Raw genomic sequence first — 15550 nt, 5'->3', positions numbered from 1 at the left:
GTGTCCGGAAGCGAGAGGGAGAGAGACTGGCGGGCTGGCACCCTGCTGTCTCGCGATATCTTCAGTGCCTGGTACCGGGTCCAAATCTCGCGGGATTCCGCGGCGTTCAAATACATATAAGGGAATTACAGGTAGACTCCAGGGTGATTTTTTTCAAGAGCTGCTGCGAGCGGGTCTTCTTAGTTGTCTCCACGTGGTGGGCGCTTATAGATGGCAGCTCGGGGGGCTGCGGGCCGTTGGGCATCCCCGCCTGCTCCCCACGCACCTCCCAGGGCTGCAGGGGGCGGGAGGGGACGGCGTACCGCTCGCGAGAGCGACCTGGACGCCGAGGGGAGGCAGGGACCTGGACGCCGGTGGCGGGAGGGGGACGGGGGACGGGGCCCCGCGCCTCTGCGACGTCGGGCTCTGCAGGCGCCCCTGCGCTCGGCCGCAGGAGAGGGTGCCGGCCGCACGGAGCTTAAACACGGAGCAGCCAGGAAGCTTACCAGCACACTGGCTTTGTTCGGGAACAGAAAGGAACTGCAATCTGGGACACGTAACCTATGGGGAAAAGAAAGAAGGGCGGCAACGTGTTATTTTATAGCGGAAAGGCGGGAGTGGGAAGAGCGGCTTTGAAGGAAAGTTCCTTAGAGAAAAGCGAGCGTGACGGGCGGTGAGGCGTTCAGTTGGCCGGGCGGCGGAGGCCCCTCATTGGCTGGACGACGGCGGCCTCTCATTGGCTGGGCGGTGGCGGCCTCTCATTGGCCGGGCGGCGGCGGCCTCTCATTGGCCGGGCGGCGGCGGCCTCTCATTGGCCGGGCGGCGGCGGCCTCTCATTGGCCGGGCGACGGCGGCCTCTCATTGGCGGACGGTGGCGGCCCCGCATTGGCTGGGCTGTTGCCGGGCCGGGAGAAAATCTTCCCTCCCCGGCTGGTAGTCCGACGGGCCGAGCGGTGGCCGCCGGAGGGCTCGCCCTTCTGCCGAGGGAGGTCCCTTTATAAATCAGGGGACTCCGGCCGCTCCGCTGACTGGAGGCGCCCGCGCGCGGCACCCTGCCCGGGGGCGCCGAGGCCGGGGGAGAGGCGGCCGGGGAGCGTGGGGGCGGAAGGCCTGCCGCCCCCGCCCCCCGAGGGCCCTGGGCGCGCGCGGACTCGGCCTCTGGCCTCCCGGGCGGGCGACGGAGCCGGAGTCGGGGGCCCGGCCGCCCTCCCGAAGCCCGGCTCCCGGCGGCGTCTCCCCGTCTGCGCCGCAGGCACGGCCGCCCCGAGACGTGACGCGGGTGCGGCTGTTTGCTCGGATGCGTCTTGGCGCGTTGGTCGCGGTGGGACTGCGGTTCTCATCCGCGCTCTTCACGTTGGGCGGGGTGAGCTGCTCCCGGAGGCGCGGAGCCGCCGAGTCTGTTGTCGCTGGCAGCGTTTTGGTGGGTGGCCTTACACACTCACAGTGGTTTAGAAATGTGCTTGTGGAAAGCCGGTAACGACGGGTAATAGACGCTTCACAGACAGAATCCCCCGTGCTTTCCCGCGCCGCGTGCCCGCGGAGGCGGCGGGGCGCGCGCGCGCGTCCCAGGCGGGCCTTCCCGCTCCGCCCAGAGCAGGAGACGCGCGCCCACGGGGCTTCCTCACCCTGGCGACGGCGTGCGCGTCGCTGGACTCACTGGGACATTTCTGAGGGGAACTCGGGGCTTCCAGGCCTGGGTCGCACGTGTGCCCTCGGGCTGCCGGGCCGTGCGCTCGGCCGGCCGGGGGCTCCGCCGCGGGGCCGGGGGGCGGGAACCGAGGCGGTGCCGCCGGACGAGAGCCGCCCAGCCGGGGCTCGACTCCACGCACGCCTTAGGGGCGGGCCTTGTGACCCGAGGGCCGCTTGCTTTGGCCTCTGCGGGGCGGCTCCAGCCGGAAGGGCGGTTTCAGGCCCCGCAGACGGCGCCGCCCGCCGCGCCCCATTCCGCGGGCAGGGCCGGGCAGCGAAGCCTGCAGCCCTGGACTGTCCGGCCACGCGCGGGTCCCGCCTCCCGCCCCCGGCCGCCTCCAGGCTGAACAGGCCCGTGGGGCCGTCTCCGGGGCCTCGCCCGCTGCACAGCCAGCTCTGCGGTGGTCCCGGGGCGGCCCTGACAGGACGCCGGCCTGGAGCTTAAGGCAGCAGGAGTCATTCCCTCTCGGGCTGGAGGCCGGAGGTCCAGAGTCAGGGCGGCAGCGGGGCCGCGCACCCTCGAAGTGGGGTGGGGGAGCCCCTCCTGCCTCGTCCAGCTTTGGGGGGAGGATGGCAAGCCCTACGTTCCGTCGCCACATGTGCCTCCGTCGTCTCTTCTCGTCTCGGCACCAGTCACTGGGGCAGGGTCCGCTCTCCTCCAGTGGAGCCTCACCCTAGCTTGACCACATCTGCGAAGACCCTGTTTCCAGTAGGGTCCCGTTCACGGGGACTGGGACTTGAACGTATCTTCGGGGGACACAGCTGTCCCACAACCTGTGTCACAGGGAGCTCTGCCGTACCCGAGGGTGCCTGCTCGGGAAACGGACACAGCAAGTGGGAGGAAGGGCTTCCGAGCACAGCAGACGGGAGGCGAAGAAGGAAACCTCAGTAAGGGCTCAGCGAGGCAGGTTTCAATTGCCACTGTCTCAGGGAGGAAGTCACGTGTGTCCTCCCCTCCCCAGGGATATAATCCCTGTGTCACGGAGCTCAGGCCCAGCTGCTTTTGCTCAGAACTCAATATTCAGAAGGTGAGTTTTGGTAGAAGTGGAGAACGTTGCTTTTAACCAGAAAGCTGGCCATCTGGGGAGAAGGCAGACTGGGTGTCCCCAGAACCAACTGCGAAGATTCTGCTCAGCCATGAACATGTTTAAAGGGAGAAAAGGGGACGTAATTTCGGTTGATCACGGAGGTCGGAGATCAGACTGGTTGCCTTCCTCCGCTGGGCAGCCTTCCTTCCTGGTCGCAGGCTGTCGGCTCCTTTGGTCTTTCTTCAGATGCCCCCTTGTTCACTGTTTGTTCACGAGACTCCTGAAAGGGGAAGCTGGGAAAAGATCTGGTCATCTGTTAATTACTTATTCTTCATTTTTATTTCTTTGATCTACGGCAAGGACCAACCGGTTAGGAAAGGCTTTGTGTGACCAAGAGATTTGAAAGGTGTGCTTGGGCTGGAGCTAAGCAGAGTGTGGGCTGCCTGGTGTAAGGTCAGTGACAAGACACAGGGGCCTCCTGCAGAGAGCTCTCTCCTGCCCAAAGCTGTTCGCACCTGCATAACCTCAAAATCAGCTTCCTTCGGGGACCTTCTCTTAACTGGCTTCAGCCCCGCTTCACAGGCCACAGCCTCCTTACCTGGAAGAGGTTGACGTGATGGGGACACAGTCGACCCTTACCAGCAGCAGAAACCCCTGTGTTGACCTGTTACTTAAATGCTGAACTACTCAGTGGGGTGGACGTTATGGACTCACTTTGCAGCCAGGAAACTGAGACGCAGGGATGCAGATACACTGCCCAGCGTGACAGCTGGGGAGGGGTCAGGCCCCGGGCCAGACTCAGCGGATTCCAGAGACGGTGCCTCTTCCATCCCCGTCGGCCTCCTCCTAGGTGGCCCCCCTCTAATTAGAAAGTGCTTCTTTACATAGCTATTTCCTAGAGTCGAACACCCAGATACAGCCTAGTCTTGGAATTCATTTCTCCAGCAATTCTGCAGACCAGTGGTCTGCCTTCTTGAGAAGACATTTGGGTCTTAGGTCAGGTTCAGCTGTTCTCTCAGGTGAAGCTGGAGTTGTGGGCTGAGGGCCAGAAATGCTGCGATGGTCCACCCATCCATCCGGGTGAGGATCCGGTTAGAGTTCAGAGCTGTTTGGGAGTGAGAGCCTGGCACCCTGCAGTGACTGCTCTCGATGCTGCTGTTGGGTGCTGGTCCTCGGTGTGTACTCCCTGACCCGCCAGGGCGATGGGCTGCAGAAATCAGAGACTTCAGAGGCCGATTTTCTCCTCGCTGATAGTGGCTTCTCACACTAGGGCATAAACGGCAGGCTTCCCGGCTTCCTGCCAGCGCCGGCTCCTTGGAGAACGGCCGAGGTAGAGTAGTCGACTGTGTCTAACGCAGGGCAGGTCGGATGCCTTTAGCAACTGCCTCTCATTCCTCCTGTTCCTGTGACAACCCGCCTCTCCCGGGAAGTGACTGGGTCAGCGCTCTGGGCTCCTGGCCCCCAGGGCGATAATTGCCTTCACAGCAGCCACTGCTGAGTTTCTCTAAGAGTCCAGATCAGTGGAGAAGGCGTCAACTGAAAACTAGTGCATGACCTGAAAGTTGAGAATGATGTTTTATTTGGGGGACAAAGCAGGACTGAAGCCCAGGACGCAGCCTCTCAGGTCCCTCTGAGGTTCTGCTCCCGAGTGGTAAGGGGAGAGCCAGGATATAGAGGGGTTTTTCCCACAAAGACCAGGTAGCTTGAACATCAAAATATTACTATTAATTAAAGGAAACCAGACGTCCCAAGTTAAGGAATTTAGCGTTTTTCTGTGTATGGGAAGATGCAAAGTCTGGGCTCACTGAGATCATTCCTTTGATCTGCACTTCAGCTAGCTGCCTGGGGTCAGTGCCCTGTGAGCTCCCATCCTGAGTCCCCTCAGGGTGCACCATGGGGGCGGCTGCCGTGGCTGAGGGTTTAATGGTGATGGCGGGCATCCTGCCTCCATCCTGAGTCCCCCCGGGGCTCGTCTTCGTCTTCGGGGCGGCTGTCCTGTGGGGGCTTGATGGCCGCAGCACCCTTTGTTTACTGATACGGCAGCAACATTTTTCATTCACATGGGCTTTCCTGTGCTGGGGCCGTGGGGTTTATCATCTCACTTATTTTTAAGACACTCAAGACAACTAAGATATTAATTTTAAAAGCAGTTGTTAAATACAAGGAAATTTCCACCTCTGCTTCAAGCCATCAGTGGTTCATTCTTACCAAATTAATGGGCCAAAGACATTCTGTTGAGTATCTTTCACCTTATTCATTTAGGGGCAACTGCTGTTGTCCTGGTGCCACAGAAAGACAACAGCTGCAAAGCAGGGAGGGTGCAGCTGCAAAGGCCTGCTGGTGACTTCCAGCGGAAACCGGCAGGTGGTCGTTTCTGGGCTTTTGGTATGCAGATAAGCCTCTGGGGTTCCTGGACCCTTAGGGCCGGTGCTCTGACCGGGAGAGGGGTGTTGCTGGCAGGGTTCCCTGAAGGTTACATCCTTCTCAGTGGTGTAAAATCACAGTGTGGCCCGTGGTGGTCCATCCACGTTGCTGTCTCCCGGGACCTGTAGAGAGGCTGAGGACAGCCTTCACTGGGGCATCTTCGTCCTTCTGTGCGAGCTGCCAGATGATTTTCTGGAGAACGTTCTGCATGGGCTGCCATAACTAGGTACCACAGACCGGGCGGGTTAAAGGATGGAAATTCACTACCCTACTGTCCTGGAGACTGCAAGTCTGAGATCACAGTGTCCACAGGTTGGCTCCTCCGAGGCCTCTCCTTGGCTTGGAGCCCTCTCTCTTCTCCCTGTGTCCTCCCGCGGTCGTCCGTCTGTGCCTGTCTGCGTTCCAAGCTGCTCCTCTTTTGAGGGCGTACGTCGTGTTGGACTACAGCCCTCCCGTGCGATCTCACTTTACTAAAGGCTGCATCTCCAAACATCATCACGTTCTGAGGTACTAGGGGGTGGGACCCCAACCCATGAATTTGGGGGGGGGACACAACTCAGCCCATAACAAGGGGACCATTCAGTGCAGAGAGAGGGCCTTTCATGTCCTTTTCCCTAGTTTGATAAGCACTGGGAATGGTGGAGAGAGGTGGACATTAGACCAAAGAAAAGGGTTTGAATATGAACTCTTTCCCTTACTGGCTGCATGAGTTGGGACTGTTAACCTTTGAATTATCTGAGCGCCACGTCACGCGTGTAAGTGAGTATGGCGAGCCCTTTCTGGTGGGCTGCTTTGAGGCCAGTGACGGTGCCTTCCCCGCCTTGCGTTGTGCCGGGTGTACGTTGTCTGCCTCCTGGATGACAGCTGTGACTCTTCCTCTACTGTGTTATCCCAGCTCTCCCCAGGGCATCTTCTTTTCAACTTTCTTTTAATGCGTAAGATGGATATTCTGTCTGCTTCCAGCTCTCCTCTGCGTGTGGGGGACGCGGTGCAGGTGGAGGTGGAGGGAGTGCGTTGGCTGCTCCGTTGTGACAGCGCTGTTTCTTTTATTTTGGGGACAGTTGTTCTAAATAGAACATGGTACTTTATTTGCTTCTTTGAACTCCAATCCACATTGAATATTGCCTCTTGGGAGAGGTTTAAAGGTCAGAAACATTTTTTCTGAGACTCTGCAGCCAATTCACATCCAACCAGCGTAACCCTGTAATTCAAATATGGCTCCTACTGTAATATTCCTGCACTCATTAAACATAAGGTGCTGACACATCTACTCTGAGGCTGGAGGTCGAGGTTGCCTAATAAACAGGTCTCTTACTGAAGATGTGAGCAGCGACTATCTCTGCCTCCTTGATTTTTTAACTTGGCCAGGTTCATGTTTGTCTCTGTCCTAAACTGCTTCTAGTGTGTTCCAGAATGCAGGATGTGCGGTTACTCCCTGGAAGGAGGCAGACACATCTGACCAGGTGCATGAGGCAGGCATGGGTTAGGCTCTTATCAAACCCCTTTCTCTTCTTCCCAGGCTCGAAGCTCCTCCCCGCCTCCGCGAGGCCAATGGCAGTGTTAACAAGGACTTCAGCCCAAAAGGGAAAAGGATGTCGACTCAAAAAAAAAAACATGTGCACAACCTGAGAGTTTCGAGTTTAGTTTTATTTGGGGCAAAATGAGGACTGCAGCCCGGGGCCGCGTTTCAGACAGCTCTGAGAAACGTCTCCCAGCAGGACGAGAGCAGCCAGGATATACAGGAGTTTTGCAACACAGGACAGATAGTCAGGAACGTCAAGAGATTATTGTTAATTGAAGAAAACCAGACATCCCAAGGTTAGGAATTTAGCACTTTTCTATGTATGGAAAGATGCGCGCTCTGGGCTCACTGAGATCATTCCTTTGATCTGTACCTTAGCTCTCTGGGGCTGGTAGCCTGTATTTTCACATCCTGTTTCCTCAGGGCTCACCGCGGGGGCTGGCTGCAGTCTGACAGCTGCTAGATGCAGCTACTCTTTTCAGCCCTGAGTTTCCTCTGCTCACCGGCACAGGCTGGAGGGCTGCAGTCATTGATGACGGTGACATCCTTTGTTTATTGATATGGCAGGAAATATTCCACTTATACATATTCTATTTATTGAGGAACTGATCGATTAAAGGTCAAACTGGGTGTGCACAAACCTTGGAAAGAAGGCTGCACTCTGGGTTCTCGTCTGTCATTTGGCGACACCTGGCGTCGTGTTGGGGTCTGTCTGCGTTGTCCTCTGTCACCCTCTCCTCCAGCTTCTGCTCTGGAAACTCCAGGCAGCTCTGCAAGGGATGGGGGGTGGGAGGGGGGCCAGCAGGAGTCAGGAGCTGGAGGCCCCCCTCGGGGCGTCTTCCTTACACCCGACCTCCGGGGCCTGTTGGTGGCTTGCAGGTTGCTATATGTGTGCGTGGTCGTTTTAACTGTTCTTCAGTTATTGCTTTAAAATCATGTAATTGCCAAGAAACATGACTTTTTTGTTATCACAAACTTTGTGATTAGAGCTGCTGAATTTCAGTACATTTTAAGGAATATGGTAAGAAGATGAATGCATTGTCTAAACTAGAATACAAATTTACAGTGGGCAGAAATAGCTTGTTTTTCATCACAGATCTCCCTCCACACACAAATCCACGTGTGACTGTGCTGGGTGCCTCGGAATGGTTAGCTGTGGCCTGTGTGAAGTGATGTAGTGAGGACACACGTTTTCCTTTGACAGCAGGTGAATTTAATTATTGAGAAGCAGGAAAAATTCACCACATACTTGGATGAATTGCTCATCTAATGAAAAGCCAACTGGATACATCTTTTCCTTTTTGACAAAATCAAGGTTTCTGAAGCAGATCCATGGTGGCCTCAGTAGATCCAATCTGTTTACATGTGCTTTTTCTCAGAAGGTGTCTAAATCTTTAGTTAAATTCTCAAAGGGTCCATGGCACCTAGGGAAGGAGAAAATCTAGTCCATCTTCTGGTTCCCAGAGCTCACGCATCCTGGACCTGTCTGCTGTGCTCTTTCTGCTGTGGTGCACCTGCCAGTGTGATGTGAGCTGGAGGCTTTCCCGGGCACACGTCCCCACACCCATAGAGCAGCTGAAGGGCCTGTGGGAGGTGACGAGAAGAAGGTCAGCCCACTCAAGGCGGAGGGGGGTGTCCGTGTCTGGGCGTGAGAGGGAGCTGGAGCCACCACGAGGCGCTCGACGATCCCCAGTGAGGGACAGCCGTGGCCACGGCGCCTCCTGGCTGGGAAGGCCTGGATCACACATTTCTTCATAGGACCATCAACAGCAGCCCCTTTTGAGTTCAGAATCATCCAGTTTTGGATGATAATTGTGCAGTCATTCTAATAACCAGGAACGTGATGGGATTGGTGAATCCAACATGGCTTTACTTTTTGCTGTAAATGAGTTATTTTGTCAGAAGTGACGTTTCCTGTGACCCTATGGATGGTGAGGAAGTCGTGTAGACGCCCGCAGGTGGCATCAGTGGCCCCAGCACCAGGTGGGGGGTTCCGTGCCCCTGCCCACCAGGGCTCTGCGGCCTGTGCCCTCAGCCTGGGAGCGTGTGAAGTGACGTGGCAGGGGCAGGTCACAGAGGGGACAGGGAGTGGCCGAGCACAGCTGGAGGGACCGTGCTGACTGAAGTTCACAGGGTGGGTCCACGTCCTCTGACAAGGCCTCTCTGCAGAAGGTGTTGCCGAGCAAAGTCTGGCCGCTGTTCACCGATGCTGAGTAGGAACACGGAGACGAGCTCTGGAGGAGCAGAAAGGGGTCGCTATATTACTCTGCCAGGCAAAGGGGGAACACAGTGGCAAGTGCCTCAGGAACTGTGCCCCCTCCCTGGGGAAGAGAAAGAGGTCTCATAGGCGGGGCTCGTGGTCAGGGGTGGGCGATAAGGATGAAGGCAGTAGCCGTCTTACATCTTCTGACAGGTGGGTGGTGAGGGAAGTAGGAGTCCGCGTCCTCCACCTTCAGGTCCAGCTGGTCTGGCGTCTGCAGGCTTGTGGGCAGCACAACATCATTCATCATTCACTTCTCCCACCTGGAGGGGGTTTCAACTTCTGCAAAACAGCTCAAAGATACTGTCGTGTGTATCGTTGCTGGGGAAACAGGACCTCCCCCAAGGCTGCTCTTGACTTGTTTCTCCCAGGTCTGGCATCCCCTCCCTTCACGAATTCACACCTGCTTGACTCTGCCCGCTGGAGCTCAGGGAAGGTCCTGGAGGCTGTTTCCTATATTCAGAGAAATGGGGGACACAGGAAGACTCTGTGCTCAAGAGCTCCACAGGGTCCTGCTCGGTATCAAAGGGACCACCTGGCATGTCAGCCTGTCCTTTATAGATTAACATAAATCTTCCTAAAACCTCACTTTCACTAATTCTCCATTTTATTCTCCAAATCTCTGTCCATCTGACCACAGGACGTGCTTGCAAATCCATGTCCATCTCTGCCTCCAGCCGTCTCTCCCATGAGTGTCCTATTGAGGCAGAATCTCCTTGCGGTCCCCATGGAAAAAGCAGCAATAGGGTAATGTATTTTCAACCCTGTCAGGAGTCAGCTGTCAGCAAATAGACGGGTTTGGAGATAAAGACTGTGGCTAAACACATCGTGTGCAAACACTGACTCGTTCCAAAGAAAATCTGCAGGTGGTGCTTAAAGGTCTCTTCCTTTCCTTTAACTATTACTAAGTGATGCTTCCTTAGCACGTGCCCATGGGCTAGGTCCTGGTGTTAAAAAGACACAGAACTTGCTTTTTGTTCTGTTCACTGCTTTCTTGGTCTTTGAATTAGACCTACCCAGTCAGTTAATGTTTCATTGGTAAAAGGATCGAATTAAAACAGGCCAGGTTCCTTTGCTTGAGAATGTGCTGTTCTAAGTCTGCTCTGTTCTGGGCTGAAAGATGTGTTGTCCTCCCTGGAGACTTCTGAAATGACGTGTCAAAAAATAAACAACGTGAAACGCTTGCATGAAACTCAACCATCCATAAATCTACTCCAAACCGTGTGTGATAGTTTGACATTTTAAGCAGTCTTTGTTAAATAATTCTTTTATTAATCATCTGTTATTTTCCAGCGGCTGATGTAGAGAATGCTTTTACTTTTTTATCATGTTATATTTTATTTACAAGATGTTGAATGTAAATGAGTGTTAATACTCACCTTTTCCAAGAGACTCTGAAACTGAGCAGCTCAGACCTGAGAATGTTAAGAACTCGTCTTTCTCTTGATTTTAAAATTACTCTGTCTCATGTGACTTACAAGAGCTTATTTTTATTTTCTTTATCCGCTATAAATTTACACTGAACTCAGTTTCTTCATTTTAAGAGTGCAGCCTATCCTAATACTATCTTGCACACCCAGCCATGGAGCGTATTTATAAAAAAGGATGCATTAAACCGTTCTATGAAGCTTTACCTGCCACAATAGCCTTAAATCACATTTTCCTTTCCTGCTGGAGGGCGATGGCTTTCTCCTTCTATTTGCAGGAGATGGCTTTCTCGACAACCTCCCCATTTATTTTAAGGGAGGATCCAAGCTTCTTTTCCCTCTATAGTCTATTATGTCTTAGTTTGTAATGGAATTCAAATTATTTATGCAACAGAAGTACTTACTGCACTTCATTTACATACTTAATTTTCACTGAGGAGTATAAGTGAACTGGGGTTTATATACCAGTTTTAAATCCACTCTGGCATAACAGGAGGTTAATTTAGAATTTTGACAGGTCCTTAGGTCAGATCTTCCCTCTTGCCAGGCCCAATCTTCTCATATAGTTCCCATTTTCCCCTTGGAAATCTATCACAAAAAATCCTCATCCATTTTTATAGATTGCCATTTTCTAGCAGTCAGAGGGTGGAAAGGTGACACCAGGGCTCTGGCTTCTGAATTGTCTGGACCCCCCGTGACACTGCCGGCCGCTGCCCTCGAAGCTGTGCAGACTCGCTCTCTAGGTGACCTGGAGGCTCTTTGTCTCAGGTGGGCTGTGGTCACAGTGATTGGGGGGGTGCCTGCCCGGGTCCTCCAGGGTGGGGTGCAGATACCACTCTCTTCTCTGAGGACCTGGGGGAGGAGCAAGCAGCATGGAAACGCGGGCAGGATTCTGCGGGCCAGGCCCAGACGCCTCCACCCTACCGATTCCTGGTCAGGAAGCCACACTGAGCAGGACAGACGCAGGGCATCCAGGTCTCGGGTAGCACGTTCCCTCCTGGAGGGTCCAGCTGTGTAGCGCTGCTTGGAAAGTTAGTGCTCTGTTGGAAACAGCCGCGAGAAGCACGGAAATTATATATTGCTGGTGATTCTGGTTGTACTGGAAGAAGGAAAACAATGTCTTCATCGTAAGTAGAATTTCCAACACAGCCAGGAAACCTGTGGGCACTCTCTCTGGAGAGCAGACCACACTCTCTGCAGGCAACATTTCGGCCTTTGGAAAGCCAAGTTGTTAGGAGGTTAAGCTTACTTTTTTTCTCATATGTTTTACTTTTTTCCCTGAGGCCAAAACTGTTCTACTTCACATGCCTTTATGTCTTTAGGGAACCAGCACACACTGAGCACTTGGGGAAACGGCGGGGCCAGTGCTGACCCTCCCCTCCCCCACCCTGCCGGTAAAGCTCTGGACGCAGAGTCTGCCAGGACTGCTCCTCCTCCGAGAAACATCCTAACGACACAAGGTCACTACCGTCTGCCAGTTGCTTCTACGGCTTTCCTTACACCGCTGTTGAGAATGTTTCCCCATTTACAGCAAGTGTGAAACAAGGTGAAAGCTTTTCCTTCTGTCCAGTATGGATTCAGCCTGTCGTCTGAGGACTTATTTAAACCTTACACTCTCTCCCTCTCCTTTTCAAGCCACCTTCCAACTTGATTACCGTGTTGTGATGACCAAGGACACGTGCGTTCAGTCCTATTACAAGTCCTCCCGTCGTGCTGTCTCCCTGCCACTGGAACATCGGGAGAAACAAGGTCAAGTTTGTCACTTATGCCCGTAACCAATGTCCCATAACATGCAGTGGATCTGCTAATGACATTAATGATTATAAATGAGAGGAAACTGGGGATTAGGAGAGAGTAGGAAAAAGCAGACTGCAGAGCAGGTAGGATTCTCTTTTATTTGTCTTTGCAATGCAATCTTAGGAGAGAATAAATGCTGAAAATAGGAAAAGTGTACATAAACCTTGGACCTCTATTATGATATCTGTAAAACAGAGAAACAAATAAGCAGAAGAGAAGTCGGGAGCCGGGAGGGATGCTGTGCTCATCACCTGATCCCACCCAGCTGGCTGCGGAAGAAAGGGCGTAAGATGACGTCCTCCTGTCCCGCTGTGCCCCCCACAGGTGACCAGGGCCTTCTCCTTAGGCTGCACAGCGAGAGCGGGAGGAGGGGAAGGACGTCCGCTTCTAGCAGTGCTCGCTGAGGGCAGGTCGTTCCAATGAAAACCCCTGGAAGCAACCAGAAAATCGCACAAACACAATGGACACAGAGGAGGAAAGCATTAACGTCGTCAGAGACCCGGCAAGGCAGTGAGGAATCTGAGGATATGGTCCCGAGAAAGGCAGGAAAATGGGGAGGGGACCCCACGCTGGCACCCTCTTCCCTTCAGTGAATGTGTTGGTTCACAAGCAGCAGCTGAGACGTGGAGAAACCGACGAGAAAGAGGCTGGGAAATTCAGAAGATGCATTTTACATCTCACAGAACTAAAAGGACAGAAGTTTGAGTTCAGGGCCCACTATAGGAAGGGGCCCAAATGCACCCCCAGAGGTAAGGACGTAGAGTGGAGGCAGGGACCGTGGGGAACAGCATGGCCGGGACCCGCCTCCCCCCTCCTGGCCACCAGCCGGTCCACAGTGACCCCTCCCTGGGGAAAGACGGTGGCATCTGGAGGCCCAAACTACCTCTACAATGATCTGTGCACCCTGCCTGTTATCACTCAGATGTTTCCAGGCGCATGGAGACAATTTCAGCTGTGTAAATCAACAAGCTCGATCGTAGCTGTTCACTGGTCAACATTTTATAGGCATTTCTCATCAGTCAAATAAGCTAAATAAAATAAACGATAAGAATAAAATAAAAAAATACACGTGTCTCTACTTACAGATAAAATGTGTTTATGAAAGAAATATTCTATAAACTATTAAATTTAACAGATGAGTTAGGCTCACTGAACACAATGTCATTTCACAGAAAGCTATCCTATTCACCAGCAATTAACTAACAGAAAGTAAAATTTTTAAATGATACCATTTACCACAGCATAAAACTCATCAAGGTCCTAGGAAATGTGTAAATAAGTGTAAGGCCTCTATACCAAAGTTACTAAGATTATTGAGAGAAGGGAAAGAAAACCTAGATCAGTGAAGGACAGTGTTTTCTCCGGTTGGAGGAAGAAATATTCTGAGAATAAAAATTCTCCCTGAATCAGAGCAGGTATTTTTGTTTGTTTGTTTGTTTGTTTGCTTGTTTGGTGACGAGACTTGATCATCTAAAATCTAAAAGGAAACGGAAAGAACCAAGAATAGCAAAAGATCTTAGAGCCCAGAGGAGAATATACACTACCCAATGTCAAGATTTGTTGGAAAACTAAGTTAAGTAGAACAGGGCAGCTCTGGGGCAACAGAAGGAAAGAGATGGATGAAACAGAGTCTGGGAGAAATTCTGCCCCGAAAGTTGATGTAAAAGAAACGGGGAGGAGGAAAAAGATGGTGGTGAAGTAGAGGGACGTGGAATGCATCCCTCTCCACAGATGCATTGGGAATGCACCAAAGGATGCGATACTTCCCACAGAGAACCAGCTGAACACCCGCAGACGGCCTCAGACACCAGAAAGGACTGTGGGGAGCCCGACATGACCGGTAGGGAGGCATCTACGAGGGCTCAAAGAGGGGGAAGCGGCGGAGCTGCGGCAGACGGGAGGGAGGGAGATACACATGGAGGGTCCGCAGCGCAGCTCAGCGTTCCCGGACCCAGACGTCGATCCACAGCTAAACAGAGGGTCCGGGGGCGGGAGCGTGGGAACCGGAGAGCTGGTTCAGGGGGAGAAAGTGTTGCCAGTTAGGTGACGGACCGAGAGGACAGGAGGGAGGAGGTCCGCAGAGAGGAGCGCCCGTCCCTGAGCGCTGCCCGGCCATGACGGCGGCTGGAGGCTGCAGGCTCCCGGGCGGGGGGGGGGGGGGGGGGAGGAGCCGCGCGCATAGCCTCTCCCTCTCTTTCGGCGCCTCTGCAACAGGCAGTGGAGAGACGCCCTGCGGGCCACCTAAGGCGCTCAGGGAGAACAAGCACCCTCAGGCCCTCGGGCGGGGCTGGATGAAAACCCCTTGGAACGCCGGCAGCGGGGAGGCTGCCGAGAAAGAAAAAAATAAACCCGAGAGAGGCCCAACTCTGAGACTTTCTGTGTACACCTGAGCCACTGGTGCCCCTCTGCATCAGGCACCTCCAAGCCCGACTGAAGCAACAGTGCACCACTGCTCACTCACTCCCAGGGGAAGGAGCCACTATTGTACCCTCTCCCTCCCCACACACCCACGCTTACAGACGAACAATAAAGGAACCTCTGCTGGTCACAGAATAATGCAAAAAAACCCAAGGCGAGGAGAAGGACACTTACAGCTGAGACTCTAAGGAAACAGAAGTGAGAGAGTAGCACAGACATATATACACTACCAACTGCAAAATAGGTATCCAGTGGGAAGTTGCTGTATAACAAAGGGAGTTCAACTTGAGGATGGAAGATGCCTTAGAGGACTGGGACAGGGAGGGTGGGGGGGACTCGAGGGAGGGTGGGGGGGGAGTCGAGGGAGGGAGGGAATATGGGGATATGTGTATAAAAACAGATGACTGAACTTGTACTCCCCAAAAAATAATAAATAAATAAATAAAATTAAAAAAAATAGATCTAAAAAAAAAAGAAAAGAAACGGGGAAAAAGGAAAGTCTCCCTAGTAAATAGTGCTGAATCGACTGAAATGCTGAGTGAAAAAAACTCAAATCTGGATGGATTGCGAATCTAAATGTGAGAAATAAGACAACACAGCTTCTAGAGAATAGTGTGAAGATTCTCTCCCTTGTTATTGGGGTAGGGAAAATTTCTTAAACAGGATAAAGCAAGATAAAAAAGCTCTGGATATAAAGAAAAAAGGACTTGTATTTTTTAAAGACTCCACTAAGAGTTTTTTTTTTAAAGCAAGCCACAGAGGAGCAGCAAATATTTGCAAGGAGATTATTACAGGGGTAGTACTAATGTATACACATCAAAAGGAAAAGACCATCCAAACCAAGAGAGATTGTCATGAGCGGGCAGTTTGCAACAGGGAATCTCCAAATGGCCAATAAATGCATGAAAAGTTGCTCAATCCCATTAGCCCTCAGGAAAATGAAAATGAAAGCCAAAATGACAGAAACAATGAACACGGTGAAAGGCAACCTGTGGAACGAGAGAGA

General features: G+C 53.1%; 1 long non-coding RNA gene across 2 annotated transcripts; it reads left to right on the top strand.

The window, feature by feature from the left end:
• Positions 1 to 26: 26 nt before the first annotated feature.
• Positions 27 to 13439, top strand: LOC130857015 (uncharacterized). 2 transcript variants are annotated; one of them, XR_009054736.1, is made up of 3 exons: positions 27 to 131; positions 11652 to 11875; positions 11965 to 13439. It is a non-coding gene; the product is annotated as an uncharacterized LOC130857015 (long non-coding RNA). The 2 variants fall into 2 exon arrangements; XR_009054737.1 differs by lacking the exon at positions 27 to 131 and adding an exon at positions 8739 to 9649.
• The last annotated feature ends 2111 nt before the right edge of the window (positions 13440 to 15550 follow it).

The sequence above is a fragment of the Hippopotamus amphibius genome, chromosome 7 (assembly GCF_030028045.1).
Source record: "Hippopotamus amphibius kiboko isolate mHipAmp2 chromosome 7, mHipAmp2.hap2, whole genome shotgun sequence".
Classification (NCBI taxonomy): Eukaryota; Metazoa; Chordata; class Mammalia; order Artiodactyla; family Hippopotamidae; genus Hippopotamus; species Hippopotamus amphibius.
The sequence above is the reverse complement of the archived record's forward strand: the minus strand, read 5'-3'. Positions and strand labels throughout refer to the sequence as shown.